Genomic DNA, 11,291 nt, shown 5'->3' on the forward strand with positions numbered 1-11,291 from the left:
TAAGTAACTCGCATACATACTCACCCACACACGAGCGCTCACTTACTAGTATCTTCTCTCACAATAATTTGCAGAGGGATAACAAGTCTAGGGAAGGTATAACAAGTCTAGCAAAGAGATAACAAATCTAGCAAAGGGATAACAAGTCTAGCAAAGGGATAACAAATCTAGCTTCTATGCAAATGTTGGTTCTATTGACACAGTCTTAGGACTGAACATGACAAAAGCTCTGTCTTAAAATTATCAATTGCGACTTGATGATTTAAGATCAAATAAATTCAAAGTTATATTCGCCCCCATTACTTTCAGTGCAGAAAATAAATATACAAGTATTTGAAGGACGAGCTGAATTCCTGATAGGAGTTTTTAGATTATGAGTTATGAGATTTATCACTGTTTGTTATCCCCACCTTTCATTCATATTTAGTGATATAGTGATCAGACATATAGAAAAATAATTTGTTGAACTCCGCTCTGATTCCATCATAAGTAACCTAAAGTTGAAATAGAATATATGTTGGAGTTCCTCATTGATAATATCTTCGTGGTCGTTGGTGATCAGGTGTTCTAGCAGTCTGTTGGAAATCCTGCAGGCCCGAATGTTTGTTAACTGACCTGTTTTTATAGTCTGATGAAGCAGAATTTATTCCAAATTTGTACATAAGGAGAACAATTACCTATGAATAGACATTTAGATAGAACCACAACGTTTTATTTATCAATAATAATCATTTTCATTTATATGTCGATTCGGTATATTTCTTTGAACTCGAAATAAAACATACCAAAGGGTCCTCCATATCTTTGTACTTAGATATTTCGTAGCTAACAGATACCAACAGCAAACCAACGATTCAACTTTATGTCAAACTGGGTGATTTCAGCTTCTCCACCGTAAAATTCCATTATTTATGTACCAATATTCTATTTTACCTGTATATGGTATTTATATCCCTCAACTGATTCGATGTGCAATGGTTTGTTCTGGGTATGATAAGTTCTTAAAAGGAGATAGGTTACTGACAAACTGATGTGACAGGGGTTTCAGCAATCTCGTTTAAAGTCAGCATTCGCACATTCTGTGGTCGTTATAATGATTTAGCATGCCAGTGCAACCTATCAATGGAACAGTTGCTGTCCGACGTATTTCAAACAGATTGTTAGGCCGTTCTTGGTACACTGAATATGACAACGGATTACTCTGTTTACCTAATCACGAAATAGGGCTCACAGTGGGTGTGGCAGGTCGATAGGGGATGTTTATTCCTCTTAGGTACCCTATACCACTTGTTATATCATGGGTCCACCGACATAAATTTCTATTTTTTATTCCTTACAGGAGTTGTGAAATTGATTACTGTTCGTTATCTTCACATTTCTTTGATAGAAAAATTAAAGAAAGTCTTTGAAATTATAAATATATTTATTCGCTATGGCCATTTTGGCCTCAACCTGGCACAACAATCCCAGCCCGGAATTCGGGTAATGACAATTACAATTTACAAAAAGATCTATCTGTTCTCTCTTCAATTATTCCTTTAATTTCAATTTCAAGCTTGTTTAGTATCAATAGTAAAAATGATGTTATCTAAAGTTACACATAAACATTACAGGTACATGTATATGCCAAGTTTAATAAAAATGATAAATATACACGATCTCATTACGAGGCAACGAGTAGGTCGTCCGTCCGATTTCTGACGAGATGAGATCTTGACTGGGATAATTCAATTAGTGAAGAACTACAACGCATGAAAAGAATAAACACCTAAATTCTTGAAAATAGAGCGATACACATGTAAGATATGATTGATCAATTATAAAGAACGTCCAGTTTTGTTTTATTTACTCCCGGTATCTTTGAAGTCCATAAAACGACTAAAAATTTCACTTTAATCGTTCAGGAACCACTACTAAAACTTTCGAAGAAAATACTGAATTTTCGGACAACTTCTGGTTTCGAACACCAAACTTTAGTGGAAATGGTAAGACTTATCACACTCTATTATATAATGTTTTGATCATTAGAATTGAAAAAAAAAACAAACATTTTAAGCTACTTCTGGTGGACGACAGAAGTGGCGACAGCAATATTGAAACACGTATGACACTTCTACAAATCACCATTTAACATTCCTGAAAGTTTCAAGACTCAATCGTCGACAATTTACGAGAAAACTCCCGGAGAAATATCTTCAAAAAGACGGAAATCGTACATATCTCACGAACGGAAGTGATTTTTGAAAATAAAAGAAGTTGACGGTACTCTAATGATGGATAGAGTCAATAATATATGTGAAAATCATATCAAATAATTGATTTATAAGCGAGATATATGAGGATAAAGAAAGAACAATTTTTCGAAGTTTTTCTCAATAACCTGGAAGTTCCTGTTTTAACTTCCGGTAAGTATGACATTTTCTGAAACTACAAAACAGACATTGTTTTTCTCTGCCAATTTCGTTTCAAGTGCATGGTTTGAAATTTGATGTTTTTTCTGTTCACTTCCGGTGACGACCGGAAATGACAGCGGAAAAATGATATGATTATGTCACATCTACAAGTCGAGAACCAAATACGTGTTTACTCATTTTTCCAGATTCTAAAGTTGTGGAAATACCTTGTTTGTTACGTCAATCCAGGCATATTTGAATTGTAAACTTTGAGTGAAACGAAAGCCGGTATTTACACGTTTTGGGTTACTTTTTATGATGTTTAATTTTTTTGATACAAGTATAATTAAAATATATATTATATACAAATTGAATGAATATAACTTGTATTATGATGTTTATGTGTGTGTGTGGAAGAGAGAGAGAATGAAGTACAGTCACTTATTCAAATGATGAGTTCCAGTTCCTCCAGAACGTATCGACATTTTTATAAATTATATATTTTTGGTTCTCATAAAAAAGGTTTAATGTGGGCTACCGCGTATCTTGCAGTTCGGTATTTTTAGAACACCTCATTGTATAAATGTAATATTTAACCCCGTGAAGACGATTATTCTGGACTGCTTTATTTTTGCCAAAAAATCCAAAAATTGAACTACGTTTTGTTATGGGTATATGGAGATTTATTTTATTCTGAACGTAACGCTCAAACTCTGATGAGAATTCCTGTACACAGTCACACTCCCATAAAATGTTCATCATTGTCTCTTCTTCTGTATTACAAAAGTTACAATATTTAGATTTTTTAAAACTTTTAAATAAAAACGAGTATATTGTCAATATCCTATTTATAATCATAAAATTGGAACCACTGTAATTTAAGTTGCTTGCAATTTTAAAAGTTTTATCAGATCATTATTAATCAGCATTTACAGATGTTTTAAGAATCAAAACACAGAGGTTTGCGAAGTGACGTGGATGTAGGGTAGCCCTGTTGACATCTCGAAATAGAATAAATCAAACGGATATTTCGTTGATTGTTTATCAATGACAATTTGTCTTTCCTTCAGAAAGGGGATTATGTTATCACAAGACTCCTCTAACAATCCGGGCATACCCAGTGGATTTTGACGTGACACACTCCATACGCATTAGAATTTTTTCCTTGGATGTCGTCGTTGAATGCCATGTACAAAGTGTTGTAGCGATCGTCAGGGTCCTGTCCATTGAGAGCAAAGCCGCATCTGTGGCATTCTTCCACATCAAATCCCTGGTCATTTTGGATCCTGAAGTAATTGTTGGCGACAAACACCGTGAGTTGTTAAACGTCGGGTGCCAGAAGGGTGTTCATCCACTCCGTTGTCTCTGTTTTGCAATGATCTGATTTCGAGCTCACTATATTGGGATAATATCCCAATATATAAGCATTATATTTTGGGCGTTCTGTACCTAAATGACACAAGTGAAACATTGAAGGCAAATATAAGATATCAAATGCAGGTACATATAATCATGTGAGAGCGTGTTCTCTTCCATACCCACAGCTTTTTTGACAAAGTTTATTTGTAGTAATTTCCATATGTAAAAATATATTCAGTGACTGCCTCTCCCAACCCCATTGATCAATGCATGGTCTATGGTCGTTATAACGATCTAGTTCGTCAATACAACCTCGCATTGGGTCAAATGCTGTCTGACGTGTTTCATACCGATTGTTAAGCCGTTCTTGGCACACTGATTTTGACTGCAGATAACTCCGTTTACCTGATCAGGATATGGGGCTCACGGCGGGTGTGACCGGTCAACAGGGGATGCTTACTCCTCCTAGGCACCTGATCTCACCTCTGGTGTGTCCAGGGGTCCGTGTTTGCCCAACTATCTATTTTGTATTGCTTGTAGGAGTTATGAGATTGATCACTGTTCGTTATCTTCACCTTGCATGAACGAAAATAGAGAATGCAAAGAATGTAAGCTTGATTTTCTGAAAATGGATTCAAAATTGATTCCTTGTAATGAGGTAGATTTACCACCTTCCCCATCGTTGATTTAGTATTATGAAGCTTTGTGAAAACAACGTGTTTTGTATGTGCCTGATGAGAATTTTAGACAAGATGTTTCCTCTTCCCACCCACCCACCCTCTTCACGATACTACGTGCCTGCAATATGTATTGAAAAGTAATAGCAAAACAAATATATATGAGAGTACATAGTTCAGATTTTGAACAGGGCCGCATAATTTGCAATTATTATGTAAGCACCTATTCAATACATATTTTATTGAATCAAATATATCACATATCTGTTATTTAAAGATCATATGAAATTATTTCTAACGGAGGTATCTTACATTATAAACATAAATATTGGTATGAAGGAAAGTTAAAGTGAGTAGAATAATTTCTGAAAGATGAAATAACGATCAACGATTAAATTGATCAATCTCATAATTTCTATAAGCAATACAAAATATAACATTGAGAAAACCAGGACCTATGGACATGTGAAAGGTGGGATAAGGTGTCTAGGAGGAGTAAACAATGATCTGTAGCTCGATCAAACCCACCGTAGGTAAAAGGGATAATCCGTATTCAAAATGAGTATGCCAAGAACAACCTAACAATCGGTATGAAGCACGTCAGACAGAACACGACCCAATGCTAGACTGCATTGGCAAACTAGATCGTTATAACGACCATAGAAATTGCATAATGCGGATTTTAAATGAGAGTTTTGAAATCCTTGTAACATGGACTTTGCTGTCAGTAGCCCTCCTCGATTTTAATTGTGGTTAGAATACCAAGTTTGACAAAATTGGAGGTAATACTATGTATGGTACAAGTGTCAATGAAAGGTCAAAAAGTACTGTAAACGTATTATATTTGGCGTATACGATATTTGGCGGAAATCGTTTTTTCAACAAGTTAGCGTAGATTTGATTTAGCGCATTCCTGAATTACTTTAAACATCTAGATTTACGGATGGCATTTAGCGATGTACTTGATTTAACGGAAGCTGTGTTCCGCCAAAGGCGCTAAATAGAATACAGAGCCAAATGTAATACATTTACAGTATTATTACTGATTTTCAACACATTGATTGTTGCGGATATTTAAAGCTCACTATTATTATTACATGTATTACACAGGATTATTGTAATCATAAAAAAAACGTACGATCTATCAATGAATGTAAGCTTTGATCAGAGCTACAGAGGGTTATGTTTTATTTCCATGACCGCAGTTTTATGCCCCATCTTAGAGTTTGAGACAAAAAATTACAGTTTACGTACATTTCGTAAACTGACAATACCTGAAGGCTGCCTGTTTTAGCCTAAATTTCTACGCTGAGGTTAGTTTTACATCTCCATATAAGTGAAAAATTCTCGAGCGGGACGTTTCACATGATACAATGGTATATCCAGGGTTCTGTGTTTATCCAACTCTCTGTTTTGTATTGCTTATAAGAGTTATGAGATTGATCACTGTTCAGTATATTCGCCTTTCATACAATCAATCGATCAATCAACCAAGCTTGTTTTAAACTTAATATTGTTTAAAGAGATTAATGTATATCAATTAAATGTAATGATTGATTGATGTCACTCATACTCTATTAGATTGGGATGTAAAGAAGTCAAGTTAAACACACTGAAGGAATCTTAAAAGCACATTGATTATATGATCATAATAAATCAATGTAAAAATCAAAAATATACTTCCAAAATAAATAATTTATATTTCAACCTGTAGTTACCCAAATCATCATTGCCTAGGCTATCTCCCACGTGGAACATGCATCCACTCCGTTGTTTCCCCAGAAACATGTCGACTCGCAGCATGCGCTGTCCACACGTGGGGGACGAAATACACTGGTCCTGTTTCCAAAAAGACATAGAGTTGGAAAAGTTGTCGAAGTCCATCGTAAGATGGGCCGGTGTGCCACACTCCATGTTCGTTGATGGCGAAGATCCGAATGTGGGCTGAATTGTACCCAGTATGTTCCCTTTGAAAACTCCCTCGGTAAGATCAATGGACATGTTGTTACGTATTGGGCAACATACATCCTCTGTTAATATTTGGCCGAGAAAATCTAACACAAACGCCAAGATCAGCGATGGAATATGCATCTTAAATGTTCCCCTTGAAGTCTGAAACAGAGAGGACAGTGGGGAACAATACCATACAGAGATGGACAGATACAGAGGTAGTCAGTATTCAATGGATTTGATATTATACATGTATGTAGGAAGGTCGATATATTATTTTATGATGATATGATTTTGTGATTATAAAAGAAAAATGAAAGGATTATCTAAATATCCTAAAACGCATTCTACTATCATCACACTCACCTTAAAAGATTATATGTTTTACTTTGTATTACTCCTTTGTGTTCTTTACAATGATGTCCTGGATTATATACTTTTAGTATATAGATAGTTTAATCACTGGGTATGATTTAACAGGATGCCCCCACAACGTTTACACTTAGAATAGAAGATATAATTTTTATTTTATTTTTTATATCGGACCCACGTCAATACGTCTTGCGTGACATAGCATAACTTACGTGCAGTCGAATTCATCATTTTTGGACACGGGGTCCATTCAAGGTAACCTAACAAAAGAAAAAAGCCATTTTTCTAAATCAGATACGGACATATATGTTTTTTTTTTCCTTTTGTTATCCAGAATTTATTATCCCATATGCTCTCTCACCCCTAAATAAACATATTTTTGAGCGATTGAAAACCCTTTTCAAATATTTTCCTTACATTCAACCTTTTTGTTATAGAAATATGGAAATTTGTTTTGTTCAAACTCTCATAACTATTCCTGCACAGAGTCCCACTTTTGAGGTGAACTGTTGGCTCTTCTCCCCTATTATAAAAGTACAGTATATATATCGTGTTTTTCAGATTTGTTAAATAAAAAGGGTTTGTTCCCAAGATACTATTTAGAATGATAAGTTGGAAGCACTGTAAATTGGGATTTTTGCGATTTTAAAAGTTTTATCAGATGATTATTAATCTGTATTTACAGGTTTTCTAGAATTAAAACACAAAGGTCTGCGAAGAGAAGTGGATGTAGGCTATGACTGTTGACATTCCTCGAGAGAATGAATTAAACAGACATTTCGCTGATTGTCTATCATTGACAATTTGTCTTTGATTTGTAGAGGGGATTATGACATCACACTTTTTTCCATGGCTGTTCGGTTAATTGTTCCTTACCCAAAGAATTAGACAGGAAATTTAAGATAAAAACAAATAATGGACACATTGAAAATGTTTAAAAAAATGTAACAAGTTCTAATTGTAACGGGGACCGTTACGATATATTCCCCTATTTAAAAGTGTTGTTGTTGACCTTCTGCGCAACTAATGTTATTACATTCTCAGTTGTTTTAGTATGAACCTACTTTCTTGAAAACATTCCATTTTTCTCATTCCAAAAGGTATAGATCAATACCTGATTTAAAAAGTTAATAATTACAATGCACGTGCATGTTCGCGCATTCAAATTTAATTTAGTATCTATTTTTCACAAAATTCATTAAGCATACCTATTACAAAGCTACATCAAAAATCATTTTACTGTAGCCTTTTATTATATAGGCGTGAGCATTTCTGTACCAAACAATGAACTAAAGCAATACACGTGCATCCACACGCTCCTGAGTATGACGGTACACTGTTGTTGAGGTTATTCAACAGACCTTTGTATAGTATACTTACAGTATAAAGTTCATAATGTTCCCATCAAAAAAAGGAAGTTATAGTGATTTTAAAATCGCTCAATCAGAATTCAGCACACGTGCATGCGCGTGCTGAGCCGTATTTGTAACCACAACAATTTGTAAGGAGTACCAAGAGAAAATTAAAACCTCAACATCAAATGTATTTGATGAAAAACAAAAACGTTATCGTAAAAATTCAATGCACGTGCATGGACATCACTGCATGTGCACATAAAATGAGTATACGTCTGCATATCTACAAATGATATACTACCATCGTATAAAGGTTTCATATCTATTCCTTCTGTATTATGATTTCGAATATTTGTACCCTAAATACAATTTACATCCATGCGCATGCATGCATGTGCAGACAAAATGACTATCGTTCTGCACATTTACAAATGCTATGCAATCATTTTAGAAAGTTTCATATCGATCGCTTTTGTAGAACACTCCCGGACAAAAAGTACCAGACAAAAGGCACGATTTCGGTGTGTGCAATTAGTAGGTCTTCCGACCAATTTCTGATGAGATAAGATAAGATCTTGACTGAATAATTCGATTGACAAAGAAGAACTACAAATTGAAGGAATAAACAACCCTATTGAGATGCGATTTATTAATTTTATACAACGTCTGGTACTTTTTAATCACTTCCGGTACCTAGCAAGTCCTTAAAAAACTTAAGATAATTCCCCACACTACATCTTAATATTTGAAAACCCTACAGATTTCTATCCAAATTTGCATGCATTTTGTCGAGGATATGCATTGACAAAATTCCCGAAGAATATGTTTTGCGGCCTTTCCCAGAGTACAACCACTTCTAGATTGATTGATTGATTGATGTTTTCCGCCACACTCAACAATTTTTCAGTTATATGGTGCCGCCCAGTTTTTATTGGTGGAAGAGAAAACCCAGATACAATGTAGTTCGGAAGAGACCAACGACCTTCCAAAAGTAAACTGGAAAACTTTCTCACTTACCGGCGGGAGCGGGAGTCGAACCCGCGCCGACAGAGGTGAGAGGCCGTGTGATTGTGACCGCGATGCTCTAACCACTAGGCCACGGAGGCCCCTCAACCGCTTCTATAAATAGAACACACCACTTTAAAACAAGCAGTGTTAATATAGATACATTTTGAGGGACTGTCTTTATCTAAACGATAAAAATATGTTTCTTTCATATGAATTGAAGAAAATTTATTGCATTTGACTGAATCATCTACTGAACATAGCCTACCATATCTGGAATATTGTGTTTTCAAAAACCTACATATTTTTAAAACATTTCAGTATGCTTTACCTTTACCTTTACACTCCAACAATCATTTGACATTAGGAGTACATAGGGTATCGGATAATTTGAGAGCCCAATGACCCCCTCTATGTTAAAAACCTTGAAAAAACGCATATTCGAAAATGGTGTCTAAAATTCTTATCTCTGCAAATATGTTTCAGTCATCATTTACATAACTAAGTTACCATTTCAGGAAATATTACAGGGTGGTGTTTGAGAAAGAGTTTAAAATATCAAAGCTTCAAATAACTAAGATTGCCGTAAGCTTTAGCGATGGGGCTTGAAGTTAGAAAAATGCTAACTTTACTATGGCGCTTACTAAATCAATAACCTACGTCACTAAAACTGACATGACGTCACAACAGATGAAAAAATAAAATCATGTCGTCAGATCTAATTGGAACAAAGTGATGTGGATTAAAATGATGTTTACATTTTTAACGCTCATACAGCGAATGCTAACCTATGCTCAAGTTACAAATTTTGGGAAATTCGAATATTTTAAAACATCGGAATTCTGCATTCCTTGCCCCCTTGGTAATTTTTAGTTCCTGGTAGTTTTTAACAATATGATACAGCCATACGATGTGAGTGTTAACGACATGTAAAGTACTGTGTACATTCCGAGATGTTTTAATCAAAACATCAGTGAAGGTCATGTCTGGCCAGAAAAGTGTTTTAGATAAAAGAAAATTACATTACAACACCCATGATCCATACTGTACGTACAATAATACAAACGTACGACACTTAGGCCTAGAGATAGGGCCTAAATATATGACAAATCTGTCAGCGTATGATATAAATTGAACACCCTGAAATCATTAGACACAACAGAGATATGCACATACATATACAGGCATATGCACATTTATTATGGATTCGGAGGGCGTCGAAAGCGATTTTTATGTAAATAAATATAACGATTTTGCAAGGGGGGGTTACAATGTCAAATAGATTATGCATGTAGGCCTGCATGTATTTTATTTAGATCATGACAACATCGACCGTATTCTCTCATGTTTAAATAAATTATTAGGGAAACGTAAAAATATCTGACTGTCAGTACATGTAGCACAAATAAAATTGCCTTTTGCTGTATAGGAGATTCGATTTTTCTACCCGTCATTATGATCAGAAAGCACACAAAAGAAATGGTCTGGAATAGATACATTGAATCTTGACAACACGATCTAACATCATAATCTGTAATATTTGCAGAAATATCACGGGAATTACTAAACGACTGTGTGTCATAATGTGTATGGAGAGTTTACGACTTCGCGATGTATATAACTTTTAGCATTTTCTCTCCCTAGGGTTGTTTTGTATAGATAAGGCTTGTTTGTATTATTGCGATTCGTATATTGTTGTATTTTAATTCTAAATTTTTGTTGTTTGCTTTCAAACAATCAGTCCTAATACGGTCTAAAAATTTCACCAAAATGTCATCGGGTTTGTTGAATGTGTGATAACGTTCATGACTCGTGAATAACGTTTTTAACATTATTTGACGTGGTATCATAAAGTACATTAAAATCCACAATTAGTTTGCAGGAGTCGTCCCTGAAAGTTTCGGTGAAAATGCTCAACTTTGGACGACTTCTAATTTGGAAGAACTAACTTTCAATGGAAATGGAATGGCTTAATACGTTCTGTTAGGTTCTATTACGAACATTTACGAATGAAAAAATACATACCTTAAAACCACATCCGGGTGAACGACGGTAATGACAGCAACAACATTACAAACATTTAAAGGAAGTGAACACGAAAAAAAAGTTGCATAATAAACTTAAAAGACCTCCTGAAACTGAATAGTGTGGCCTAAATCTAATTTGCTTGTTTCTATTAC

General features: G+C 34.9%; 1 long non-coding RNA gene across 1 annotated transcript; it reads right to left on the reverse strand.

The window, feature by feature from the left end:
• Window positions 1–1,404: 1,404 nt before the first annotated feature.
• LOC125656180 (uncharacterized) lies at window positions 1,405–9,333 on the reverse strand. Its single transcript, XR_008796410.1, has 3 exons — window positions 6,746–9,333; window positions 6,148–6,541; window positions 1,405–3,842 (listed from the first exon to the last, which is right to left on the reverse strand). It is a non-coding gene; the product is annotated as an uncharacterized LOC125656180 (long non-coding RNA).
• Between the last annotated feature and the right edge of the window lie 1,958 nt (window positions 9,334–11,291).

Source organism: Ostrea edulis, chromosome 7 (genome assembly GCF_947568905.1).
Source record: "Ostrea edulis chromosome 7, xbOstEdul1.1, whole genome shotgun sequence".
Taxonomy (NCBI): domain Eukaryota; kingdom Metazoa; phylum Mollusca; class Bivalvia; order Ostreida; family Ostreidae; genus Ostrea; species Ostrea edulis.